The sequence below is a fragment of the Falco rusticolus genome, chromosome 15 (assembly GCF_015220075.1).
Source record: "Falco rusticolus isolate bFalRus1 chromosome 15, bFalRus1.pri, whole genome shotgun sequence".
Lineage (NCBI taxonomy): Eukaryota > Metazoa > Chordata > Aves > Falconiformes > Falconidae > Falco > Falco rusticolus.
Genome location: NC_051201.1, coordinates 10,206,820 through 10,219,942, shown reverse-complemented (window position 1 = coordinate 10,219,942; position 13,123 = coordinate 10,206,820). Strand labels below are relative to the sequence as shown.

The window sequence follows — 13,123 nt, the reverse complement described above, 5'->3', positions numbered from 1 at the left end:
TTCAAACTGATTTATGAGACACATGACTCATAAGGTATAGTTTCTTCTTGCAGATTGGGAGTAATTACTAAACAAATGTCAGGCGGAGATACAGACAATACTGTACTAATTAAAAATTTGCATTTTACAAGGTGTTTTGGTAAGGAATCAACTGTAAGGTCAATGAGCAGCCAGTATAAATAAAGTCTCCATGTAATGAAAACACATTTGATGAAATATTCTTGTGAACATTTGTGGTTTTTTCCGTGGTAGGTATTTGCCTCTTATCTGGTTTACTTCTCACTCTAAAATTCTTTATTAATGCTTGTATGAGGTTAGGTTAGTTGACAAAGAAATCTGTTCTATGCTTGCTTGTTAAATAGATGTTAAACCAGGTTTCTAAACTTTGGTAAATGAGGAGACAGTTGTAGCTGAAATGATGTATTTTTCTGGTTGATTGGACTAAAATCTTATGCTAGACTTTGAGAATTTTTCAGCATCTGAAAAACAGCTATAGTACTAGAAATAGTGATAAGGAACATCCTAAGAGAGAAATTTGCTTGAAGTGGCTATCATTCACCAGAAAAGAAATATATTTAAAAAGGTTTGTGTCCATATTGTTTAGATAATTTGCATACCTGATTGTCAGAAAAGCTGGAAATGAAATTATTGTTGATGATTGAGCTGGAAACTTGATTATTTTTTCTTACAGTGTCATGGCTGAAATCTGAACAATGTAAATGAAAATTAAAAACCCCATGCAAAAATGAGAATTTAATCAAAGCAGAAAATATCAACAACATTACTAGTAAATTGATACTATAGGACATAATCTATTCCATTCCACAGTACTGGCAATTTTGCTATTTCTGGTTTTTAATCAAACCTTAGCTGTCGTGCCTGCAGCCATGTAAATGTAGGGAATACTAAATATCTGAAATACTGTATTCAGTCAACTGGGAGAAAAATGGAGCTTGAAGGAGGGCTTTTGCTCAGCTTAAGCTGCCCTTGCTGTGGGTGGGGGCCCTGGCCCTGTGGTGTCTTGGGGAGTGGGGTGTCAGGATGGGTGTGTGCCCATGGGCACGCGCAGGCTGGGCTAAAAGAGAAAGAAAATTAAGAAAGAATTCTTCACAAAAGCTTTTTCAGGAAAGTTGACTTTAGATAGCTTTAGTTTAGTTTAATAAGTATTTTCTGATTCTGTTTCCCCCTCGTGTCTGTTGCACCCCTTCCCAATATTCCTAAGGAGCTGTGTGCAAAAAATAATGTTGAATTTGCAGTGTATTAAATCCTACAATATACAGCGGTTCAAAATTTTTTTCAGATGCAAGAAAATTACTTTGATACATCATCTAAACACCTCCAAAATTACTATGCTCAATGAAGCCATGATAGATACAGAGCGGAATCTGACCTAGTGTCAAGTATCAAAACGACCCTGAACAACCCTGCCATACAGAATCCATTTTTAACATTAATTTCTCATTTATATGATGTTTAAGACTGAAGGTAAATGTGTGAATGCAGTCAGCATTAAGAAATGGAAAGGTAATATACCAAACACAGGAGGGGGATAAATTACCTTTTTCTTTGCAATGCTTGTAGTTTTGGTAAGCAAGCAAAACATCATTAAAAGAGAATAGTCCTAGCAATACTTAACACTGCCTGTCAGGGGCCTTTAATGGCTGCACAAACATGAATTGATAAAGCCTCCTCATTCCTGTGTGAAGTACTGCAGCTAGGTAAAAAGCAATATCCCTTTCAAAAGGTACCTTTGAAGCACAGAGGACTTCAGTGTGTTTGTCATCTCCTGACAGTGGACCAGGGTCAGGAGTAACAAGTCTCAGATTTTGTCCTCCCAGTTTGTCTCGTAATTACACAACATTGCTCTAACCAGCTGCTAACAAACCCAGAGAAACATGGCAGCAAAGCAATCACACAGGTGTAATTGTTACCTTCACTCCAGTGTCTGCTTGGCATCGAAGCTGCAAAACTGTGATCCTCTGTCGCTCCTTTGAGCTTACAATGGGAGCAGAGTTGGGGGCACGTAAATGAGTACAGTGAGAATGGGAACTAGGGTAGGTCTTCAAACTTTAGTAACATCACTGAAAAAACCGAAGTAAATTGTGCAATGTTTGACTTGGAGCAATCATTTTTTTGTTGCATTTTCAGATACAATTTATTTCGGGTGGTTACTCAGTGTTTCTCTTGTTTCTTATTAAACCTGTCTTGTCACATGTTCTCAGCAGTGTACAATGATTCATTTAAAAATAGGCTTTTCCTGAGAACATTGCGGTGCTTTTTCATTTCCAGATTATTGAGCTGATTTAAACAGACCTAGTGCCTATCTGGTATTATATTTTTGATTGTCCTTATGTTGATTTTATGCATCTGAGAAGTGGTTTCCACTGATGACTAAACAGTCTGGAGTGCAAATGCCTACCTGAAAACTGACTATAAAATGACTTCTTATATGCGTGATAGTATCTTTGAGTAAATAGCCACTTTGATGACTAAACAGACTGAAGAGCAAATGCCTGCCTGAAAACTGATTATAAAATGACATTTTATACTTGTGATAGTACCTTTGAATGAATAACCACTTCAGCAATATCTTAACTAAACTTGCTACTTCAAAAATCCCCCATGTCACTCAGTATTGTGAGAGCCCTCTTGTGTGCATTTGGTCCTATTCAGTTCTTGGTGTTGATGCTGCAGCACTGTGCATCAATATTGCTGAGGACATAATTCAGCATTTCTGATTTTGTCTCTGGTTTTGGCTTCTCATATTTTTTCCAGGAAAAAGAGACTAATTCTAATCTGGAAGTTCTTTGTCATTTCAGGTTTGAGTTTTTGGTAGGTCTGGGGAAAATGTATTAATGATTTTATTCCCCTGTTTGTTCAACTCACCCAAAAATTCCCTCCTGGATGATACAAAATACAACTTCGTCTCATGGGTGGATGAAGTCCTCAGCCAGGACAGATGACTCTTTCAGCAGTAAAGAAATTTGGCTATAAAGATCTATAAATACCATGTATATGTTAAAGATTCACTGCCTGGTGGAAAGCAGGTAGCAAAATTGGTCTCCCGGTCCTTCTACCTCAGATACAGAACTGGCTAAAATGGTGGAGGCAAGCACCGTTTTGGTGCTTTTTTTTTTTTTTTTTTTTTTTTTTTTAAGAAATAAAGCCACCCTCCAGGCTAGTTGAGTGAGAGCTTGTGTACTGAGGACAGTTGAGCAGGAATGATGAGATCTACCTGAATGTCCCCCCAGAGCTTCCTGACTCCCCTGCTTGCATTTTAGCAAGCGACTTGCTGATTCCAGGACTAAAGTGCTGCAGTAAATATCGAGAGAAGGGTGTATGAAAAGGCTGAGTATGAACGAAAAATAAGAAATATATGGTCTAAGAAGACATTTGCTGTAAACAGAATGATTTTAGAGGAGTGAGGAAGAAGGTTCTAAGAGGTTGCAAAGGTCTTTGTTCCTTGCGAAGAAGCTTTTATGGAAAAGGGATGTGTAGATTTGCAGTTTGTTTGCTAGAAGTCTCCTCATCTGAAAGAGAAGCAGGATGAGTCAGGTGCAGGATCTGATCTTGTACCAGTGAATTCTCCTGACTTTACTGTAGTTTGTTTTACATCAGTGATGTGCCTAATAATATGTTAGCTGTAGATTAATAAAAATAGAAATATTGGCATGAGTGGGGAAAGACTAATCTATAGCAAGCTTTGCTCATTTTAATCTATGAATAGTGCAGTACTACAGATGCAGTCAGCCATCATAGTAGGCCAGAAATATCGTGCTTTGTGCTCTTGTCCATCTTTGCTCTGAATTGCTTTGAATCTGACCCGTTATATACAGGCATGACCTGTGGGACAACCAGAGAAATAATTTTGTTGGTGGTGCTACTTCAGCTCTGTTCCTTACAACACAAACCTCCAAAGGTATCCTGATAACTGCATCAGTAGACTCATAACATTTACTATCTCTTAGCTGGGTGTGCAAGATACAATCATGACCTCACTTTGGCTCACAAAAAATCCTTTGCTGCTGAATGCTGGTTTATTTGAGAGAATTCAGAGGCAAGTCTTTGGGACGGTCAAGCACCAAGGCCCAAAATCTCAAAGGTAGGAGGACATTTACAGATGTTGCAGGGGTGAAGCTAACAACTGACTGACAGAAAATTTGTTCTTGTCTTTTGATGACAGTTGCCAAATGCTGTTGAAATCTGAGCTATTTTGGGGGGGTTAGCTGCATTAAGTACAGCCTTTCTGTTCTGAAGTGAGCTAATAAGATGGGTAGGATAAACTCTGCATGCATAGTTTGGAACTGCAAACATTTTCCCCTATTAATTCTTTGTCCAAAATACAAAGCTAAGAGGAAAATATGTCCCATCAGATTAATTACTGATAAAGACAGATGCTGAAAAAAGTGATGAAGTACCAGTGTTACAGACAGGCAAAGAACTTGTTCCCATCCTTGTATCCAAAAATTTGTTTCAGGGATGATACAGCAGTCAGGGTCTCATTGACTTTGAGGAATGATTGAGTCTCTGCCACTCTCAGTGGTGTATTTATGTGGCTGTAGATCCAGCTTTTTTCTTGCTTGCTTGAGCCAATTTCCTTTTGCTTAGCCCAAACTATGGTTGGTTTGGTAGGAGAGGCACAGTGCAGGTGTCTCAGCACTGAGCCTCCCTTGTCCCCTGCACTTCCCACACTTAGATAATGTTGTTTGATTTTTGGAGAGTGGGGGTTTGGGTGAGCAGAGGACAAGGAAATCCTCCAAAAATTATTTGGCTCATCCCAGTGCAGAGGTGGAACGGTGTGGGTATATTAGAGATGTTTGTGATCACTAGAAAGATTTCTCAGGCATCTCTAAACAGAAGCTTTGTTTCCTGCAACAAATTGTAGGCACATTTCAGAATTTATCTGTTTTGATACTGCCCCCTGGTTAGCTCTGCTGTACACAGAGATTAGCTGAAGCTGTCACTGAATGTTTAAGAATTTGGCCAAGCTGAAACAAAATAAGGTACACTATGACAATTATAGAGCTTCTTCCACTTCCTCTTTGTTTCCAGATAAAGCCTTAATATCAGAGAGGCTTCCTAGCACAGAGCTGCAACCGAGTGGCTTTGATTAAGGAAAAGTACCCATCCTTTGAGGAACTGCAGGTAATAAATATGATTTTTATTTTTTAAAAAAGTACAGTGTAGTTGTGTTTACAGCAGATAAGATTTTTTTGACATTTACCTTCAACAAAAGCTCAAGAGCAAAAGTATCTGTCTTGAACACAAGCATCATGCACAGGTCGCAGTAATTGATATTTATTGCGCTAATGGTAATCTGAACCAGAGAAACCATGTTTAGCTGGCTGTGTGTTCCAGTTCTTTTGTCCAGGTTATTCTACTGGGTAACTGAATGCATTAGTATTTCCTCTGAAAATTAATTTTGTGGCAGATAAAACATGTACATATACATAAATATCTTGTTTTCTGGCTGGGCAAGAGGCTGAAAAACCAGGGTGTGTCTGGATATATTTTGTTTGGTAATTACTATTTTTCTCCTTTTTTAAAATGTCTAACTCAAATGTCAGTTCATTCTTCTCTGTTTCCTGCCCTTACTCAGCTAGACTTCCAAACCAGGCTTAATTAACTTTAAGACCTTTTCTGCCCACCCCTAGAGTTAGTCTTTTCCTGCAACATTTCCATTGTTATAATCTCCATGTGTTGTGAGATGATACGACATTATTACTGCTCTTATGAATTTACAACAAGCTTTTCAGTGTTTTTACTTACAGCTTAGCTCTTGTCAGGAAAATCTCTTGTTCAAATCAAAATAACACTAGGGAAGCACATTTCCAGCTTACAGTACTGATAAAGGGAAGCTGGAAGGCCTGAAAATTCAGGCCTCAGACGCAGGGGATCTTAAATAGATGAGGAAAGCTGTTGTAAATTTTGTGACTTATTTTAGAGCTAGACATTTTTCTGCATGGATTTGATTCCATGTGGGAGTGACTGTGATTTAACACAGTGTTTTGTGGTGTTTTGCTCCAGTATCTATGCACTGGCTTAAGCAGGTCATTAGTCTGATGAATTTTACAACCCCAGCCCAGAGGCGATGATTGCAGCCATAGTAGGTGCTAGTTCAACATGTAAGATGTGACTCCAGGAGCGACCCTGTTTCAAGGCAGGCCATGCTTTTGTTTACAATGTGGTAAGAAAGAAGTCTTTGTGGCAGTGATAAAAGTGAGAGCTGGGGGCTTTCAGCTGTCTGGCCTGGGGTCGCATCTGCTCACAGGTCTTCTTAAGCCAGGACCCAGGATCTAGGCTGGTGGCTGCTGCTGCTGCCCTGCTGGGGGACAGCGCTGTGAGCATTGGGGAGCAGCCTGCATCCCCCCCAGGAGCTGATGGATTTAAAGTAACCTGGCTGTTTGGGAAGTTCTTATTCACATCAATGCTGCACTTGTGGGTTTGCTGCCTGAATCCCGAACACAGCTGGAGATACTTCTTAAGCTGAGGTGGGAATTTTTTTTCTCCTTCGTTAGTGGCTGTGTAAGTGGAACATTTAGTTCTCTCACAGCTCATATTTTAATCATGGCCACTGAAAACTCCTTTCTTGTGCGAATAAAGGCTTCCTCTTCATTTAAAGAAGCCCAAGATCAATCCATATAAGGCAGGTAATACAGCTCACCATTTCACAGCAGGAAAATGATGCAACGTATTCCAAAGAGAAATGTGCCCCTTTCTTCCTGTTTGAAACTTAGGTCGTCTCCAAGTGCAATTACTGGAAGATTCAGTATCTATTCTAATCCTAAACTTTTACCAAGGCTGCTGCTGGCAAATCTGTTGTACAAAGCAAATGTGTTAAATGGCGCAACAGATGATAGGTCTCCACACCAGTTTTGTCTTGTCCAGTTCACGTTGTTGTCCTTGTAAAATGAACCCATTCCAAAAATCATTCCTGCTTTTTCTGCTGTCTGCTTTCTGCCCTTGCTTCTTAATTTCCGTACTGGATACGTGCTTTAGGTGGCGTGCATTGCTAATCTGGGCGATACTAAAATGTGCATAGTGTAGCAGTATTTGTTTATGTTTTAATGACAGTCGAAAAAGCTAAATGAACAGTTCTGAGCAAACAGACAGTATATACTATTTCATTGTAGGTTTGGGTTCCTAGTTCAGGTGGTGAAGAGTTTGATACCTTATTAGTAGTATTGATTGGTTGGTCTAATGCTAACATGAATAATCAGGTTCTCTTGCATACAGATCATATATATCTGAAAGACTATGGCAATAAAAGCCAGTGAGATAATACAAATCTCTGAATTCAGGTGTAGGATTGGAGGTGGAGGGAGGGAGTATCCTACAAAAAGAATGGAGAAGCTAACCTAAAACTGTGTGCCAGTGGAATGTTCTGCCGATGAAGCTGAACCTACCACAGGAACAATTCCCATCAATGGCAGGATTTCCTATCATTTGCATGAGAGCAACATTAGCCCCTTAGTCTCCTCAAGTGGTATGTTGTAAGGTAGACTTTGCACTCCTAGAGGATTTCCAGATCAGAAATTCATATCAGATAGCATCATAAAAGGAAGGGGAAAAGGAAGGCTGATCCTACCAAAGCATTAGAAATGTGGACAAAGACAGGAGAAGGAATTCAACTGTATCCTCCAGACATACTGTGGAAGTGGAATTTCCCTTCACACTGTCATACACAATAAGGACAAGGGCATGTGTGTGCTGCAGATAACCCACCTTGTGCCCTGTGAACTTTGCCAGGTGTCAGGAGGACCAATCCAGATGTTGCTGGTGGGCTTGGGAAAGAGAGGAGGATGCAGAGAAATGGATGACTTCAGTGAGGGCAAAGCCAGACAGGCCACCGCTAATTTGTGGAGACTGATAGTAGGCTTGTTAAAATAATGTGTGCTAGAAACAGGGGGCTCTTTCTCCTAAAGATTTTGCAGAGGATGGTGGTGAAACCTCTGACAGAAACAGGAGGGTTTTGATGACATGTAGGCTGACTCTCTGAAAACACCTCTCCGAATTTTGAAAAATGCAGAATTTGAAACACTTCTGCTTTTGGTCTACCTCTAACTATGGTGGTGCTCTGTAATTCCTTGCCTTTCAGATAACAGTGTTAGGGCTGGCCTTTTGGAAAGGTCTCTGTACAATTTCTGCAGTGTCCTAGGTACCATGCTTGCCTTTTCTCTAAAATATTAGTCATTTTTCACTATAAGTTCTGGATCCTTTCATGGATGATACCATGTAACACTTTCACATGGGGCTCCCAATCTTTTGTAAAACAATTTTGCTGTCTCACACCAAAATACCTGTCTGGAGAAAAGTCTGCCCGAGTGTCCATCCTTGTGCTTGACCCTTTCTGGTTTCCTGGTTGTAAATCTTTACTTGGATATATTCAGAGTACCAAAACTGAAGTGTAGGCAGTGTGAATACCTGCAATGGATTGCTAAGTTTCCTCTCTGCCCTTCCCCTGTCTTTGTCCAGCCCTGGGAAACACAGCTCTTGAACTGTTCCAGTTCCTGTGACCATCTGTGGGCTTTAACTAGCACCTGGGGGGCTGGGCCCCAAGTCTTCTCACTGCCTGCCCAACAGATGTGTATGGCAGCATATGCACAAAACAGACTCATGGCACAAATAACATCCATCTCAGAAGTATGTTACAGAGAGAACTTACTTCAAATATTCAGCAAAATCCTATGTTGAAAATATAGCTAGTCTCACGTGTATTGACAGATTTGAAATTCAGGTCAAGATGAGTGAAGCTCAGGTTCTCATGGAATGAAAGGGCTAATTCGTATTTTCACACTGAACTGTAAACATGTTCTTCACAATTTTTTATTCCTTTTTTATATTTCAAGATCAGACTTATTGCAGAATTTAGGAGGTAGGTGGCACGTGAGTTGGTGAGAGACGTGCATTCATGTTGCACATCATTATTCCCAGCATTAGTCGTGTTGGTGGGATCCCTGGGTTTGCAGTGGCCTCTGTACGTGGGCTGAGGACAGGCCCTGAAGCCAGATGCCTGTAAGTTTCTTGGCAGCAAAAATGGCAGCTCCTGATCATGACACCAGAGTGGTGTTTGCTTTGTGTTTGTGGTGGAAACATACCTGCATAGACCCTTCAAATGGAGTAGGGTGCCGAACTGAAATCCACAGGTGGATCAAGCAGACTCTCACCATGAATTAAGCTGGTATCCAGCTCTGGGTTTGCTAAGGTCTGTTCTCCTAGTTCAGATTCCGATGAGCTCTTCAAAGGCATGGGTGAGGAATTGTTGTACCTTAGTGGTTATGAGCTGGGCATCTCTCCATTCTAGCAAATCTCTGATTTACACAAATAATCACTGCCTGCTGTGTTCTAGGGTGGAAGGGAAGCCAGTCATGTCAGGGCTAAACTTTGAGGGATTTTTGATTTCTAAACCCATAAGGATAACAAAAGGAAAGATACTTGTTTTTTTAAAAAAATACACCAAAATGTTTTCATGGCTGACAAATTTCTCATAAAGACAGAGAACCTCTTATTTTATTCTTGGCACTAACATTTGAACATCTTTATTAAACTTCTAGGACCTGAGCAAAAACTGGAGTTATGAACGCATGACAAAAATAACCATGAAGATTTCTTACAGAAAGCTCAGCTGCTAGAAATGATCAGTTACCTCTATGCTGCGAACCTGTGCTTTTTAAGAAAAGATAAAGGATTAGATGGCCTGATTTAAGCCTGTAGTTTTTTTGATATGTGCCCTGGCAATAAAAAAGAATTTTAGAAAAGTTTTTCTATTTTCCATTTGAAATATCAATTGAAGTAATCGATTTACATATGCACAGTGAAGTTCTTTGTTCCCTAAGTGCTATAAATCAGAGGAGCTTCTAAACCATGCCCAGTGAGTTTTACCTAGATCCTGTTTGCAGTTTCACTCAGCAGAGGCAGGATATGAAGCAAACCTGACAACAAACCTGTTTGTTAACTGTTTGGGTGGAACTGTCTCTGCCTAAGCTGCTGTTTCATGGCATAATTTCAGTGCTAGCATTTGTTTTAAAATGTTTAAGAAACAGTTTTATGATCTTATGTTAAAGAGCAAAACTTCGGCAAATACTTCTTGTTACAATGCAGTGCAGCTGTAGCAGGCATAACGAATAAAGCCCAGGTTTGTGGACAAAGCAGGAATGATTTGTTAATTGAGTTTATCTTTTCCTTTCAAATTCATTTGTTTTATTGTTTGTAACTTCACATTCTTCTCTCTAGTATACTGTATTATTCTAAGGCTTTCATATGCTAAATTAATTCGGTGTCCTTTTCTCCTGTTAGTCACCCTTTATTTAAGGATAAAAAGTAACTCCTGGAGATACCACAGATAAATTACAAGTCAGCTTTTCTGTGATTTGTTTCTGTTATATTGGTTGTTGTTACAAATCACAAATTAACCTAAGATGAGAAGCTTTTGTAAATCATTGGAGTATCTTTGCCTTTGACTAATTTTTCCTTCTACATAAACATCTATAATACCGTATGCTTTTACAAATTATATAATGTTTTCTAATCAGTGGAGGCAGGGACACATTGATTAACTATACCTTTGTTAACTGCAGTAGCAACCAACTTTTAATGCTTTTGGTAGCTAAGAATGGAACAGATTTTCTCACGGAAATTAATCTTCTTCCATATCTGTTTCCCTTGCATTTCTTTCCTTCCTTTATCTTTATTACAGCATGACAACCAGCACAGTAAGGTACTGTGCACACTGACAGACCCACTATTGCAGAATAGACTTCTCACAAAAAAAGCAGTATCTATTCATCTCTTATGCATAAGTACTTTGTCTCTGCAAGCCGTACAGCAAACTTATTAGCTCGGGGACTTGCTACACTATCTTTAGGATAAGATAAAGCCTTTTCAGCCAACTTTATGTATCAAGCCACTGCTTGTAAAATACCTTGTCAGAATAAGTTGCTCTTTTTGAACCACAGAGATCAAGAAACTTTTAAAATAAGAATCACTGGTCATTTAGAACAGGGGCTGTAAAACCTGGTATTCCAGAGTTAGGATGCTAAAGTACCTGGGGCACTTTAAATTTGAGATTTAGGGGACCTAGTCACTGATGTGTTTATGTAAACTCTCCTCTAAGCCTTAAACAAATCTCTCAGCAGGAGAGAGATGCCAAAACTGGATAGTATACATGGTGGCTTTCACCTCCTCTTGGCATTGGTCACAATAAATCCATAGCACCTTAAAGACAGATACTAAGTCACCCCCCACTCTGATAAAACATACCGCATCAAACCATAGCACAGCATACACCTGCTTGCTTCAAACAGTACTGTCTGTAACTGTCCACACTGCAAATAAAATCCTTTCCTTAAGAGTTTACAGGAGAAATTTGCAGTATCATTTCTGTCTCTTTTCCATTATGAATGAGCTTTGGCAACATAATCTAGATATTACAAAACAGAACTACAAAAAAGTACAAAATACCTCTTCTTTTAAACAATCTGGGAATATTGTGATATAGCCCAAGAAAGCCAGAGATTTTCCTCTTCCAGTGTCAATTGTAAACAGCTCTGCTTTTGTCTGCACTTAATTTGGTTTAAGTGCCATCAAAGTTAGGCCCAAAGGATTCTGTGGGTATGTATAAAATGCATAGCCTGTCTGCTGGCATTTCTTGAATTATTGAATGCATTAGAAGAGATTTTTGGTGGAAGTAAAAAAGCTGAGAAATGAACTTCATAACTGAATGACAGCAAACACCATTTATCCCTTACCTGAGTCACAGTTGGTGAAGGTTCGGTTTGTTCCCAAGTCAGGCAAACTAAAATCAGCAATATCCCAAAATATTAAGCAGTACACAGAAAATGAAGATCAAATAGAAAAATCCACTTCTCTTTTCGTTAAGCAATACTGGGAGTGTTCAGTTCTCCAGTCTCCAAGGTTTTCCAGCTGGGAGTCAGCCTTTTCCCATCCTGCATCCCGGCATCCTGTTATTGTTCCAAATCTTAGTAATACAGTGAGAAAAGGGAGTGGAGGAAACAAGATAAACTTAGCCTTATTATTGCTATACCTACTTACTTGTTGCTGACTCTAATGAGGGAGCTGAATAAAAGGAAATTGGCTCTGACAGAAACACAAAAGTTGGTATGTTATTTAGTATTGTTTTATAAAGAGTTTTAGGAGTTAGCAAACATCTGAATAGTACTTTAAATAGTGTCTGGTATTTGATCAGCAGAGACTATGCCTGTTTTGCACAAACAGATTTCAGAGAAGTTTGGAGATGTCCTGTCTATAAGGATTTTTATACCTGCAAGCAAAAAAGCTAAGGCCCTTATAAGAATGTGGCCAGGTTCCTGTAAGGCTCTGTCACCACTGGATGTAGATTTATGACCCTAGAAGCAAGACAGCATAGGTGGGCATTCCAGAACAAGAAAATGTTTGTAACACCTTGATTATGGTTAATTTTAAGTCTTGAGAGCACTTAGAGCAAACAGAAGGGAAAGATTCAGCATCTGTGTGACATTCCTGAGGATGGCTTGCTGGGCCGTGGCAAAGCACGGGCATCAGTGTCTCTAATACTGTCACCCACATAAAACTTAGGCCAGGATATCGTTCAGTGAGCCCAGCCTGGTGAGCCAGTGGGCCTTTTTACAGCCTAGCCTGAGGACTCAAACCTTTCTGCAGTATGGTGATGCATTCTTCAGTGCTGCCTGCTGTTTTCTGACCCCTATCTGCATTTTGAAACTGAACGCAAGGGTGTATCTCTGGCATTGTACAGAACAAATGGAAGAGGAATTTTTTTACTAAATAATGCAGAAGGAAATCTGAGAAGTGTGGAACTTAAAACGCACTTTTTTTTTTTGAACCAGTTATAATAAATGTGGACAAATGTTCAATGTATCTTAAGTAGGACTTTAAATTATAATGTTCCACAGTTAAATACTCTCATGCCCCTATTTGTCATCACAGTCCAGCACAGGTGATGGCATTGATTTCCCGGCTTGCTAGAAGGCTGAGGTTGGTTAGACTGTTTCACATTTTTATGATGTACAGCAGCAAAGATGAACAGCTTTTTAAAATATTTGATGCATTAATTATTCAGAAAAGTTAAGCAACTAATGAGGAGACATTTTTCAAAGTCTTACGTAAG

The 13,123-nt window shown here is 39.4% G+C and overlaps 1 protein-coding gene across 4 annotated transcripts in view; it reads right to left on the bottom strand.

Annotated features, from left to right (window-relative positions):
* The window catches only part of CDH5 (cadherin 5), a 28,796-nt gene extending 16,837 nt beyond the window's left edge, over window positions 1-11,959 (bottom strand). The window contains exons 1-2 of one of the 4 annotated variants that reach the window (XM_037409086.1): window positions 11,748-11,959; window positions 618-706 (exon numbers count right to left, since the gene is read on the bottom strand). The gene's annotated coding sequence lies outside the window, so the exon portion shown is untranslated. Of the gene's footprint in view, window positions 1-617; window positions 707-1,931; window positions 2,037-11,747 lie in introns of those variants that run through there. The other 3 variants (XM_037409087.1, XM_037409085.1, XM_037409088.1) reach the window with 3 other exon arrangements.
* Window positions 11,960-13,123: the final 1,164 nt, after the last annotated feature.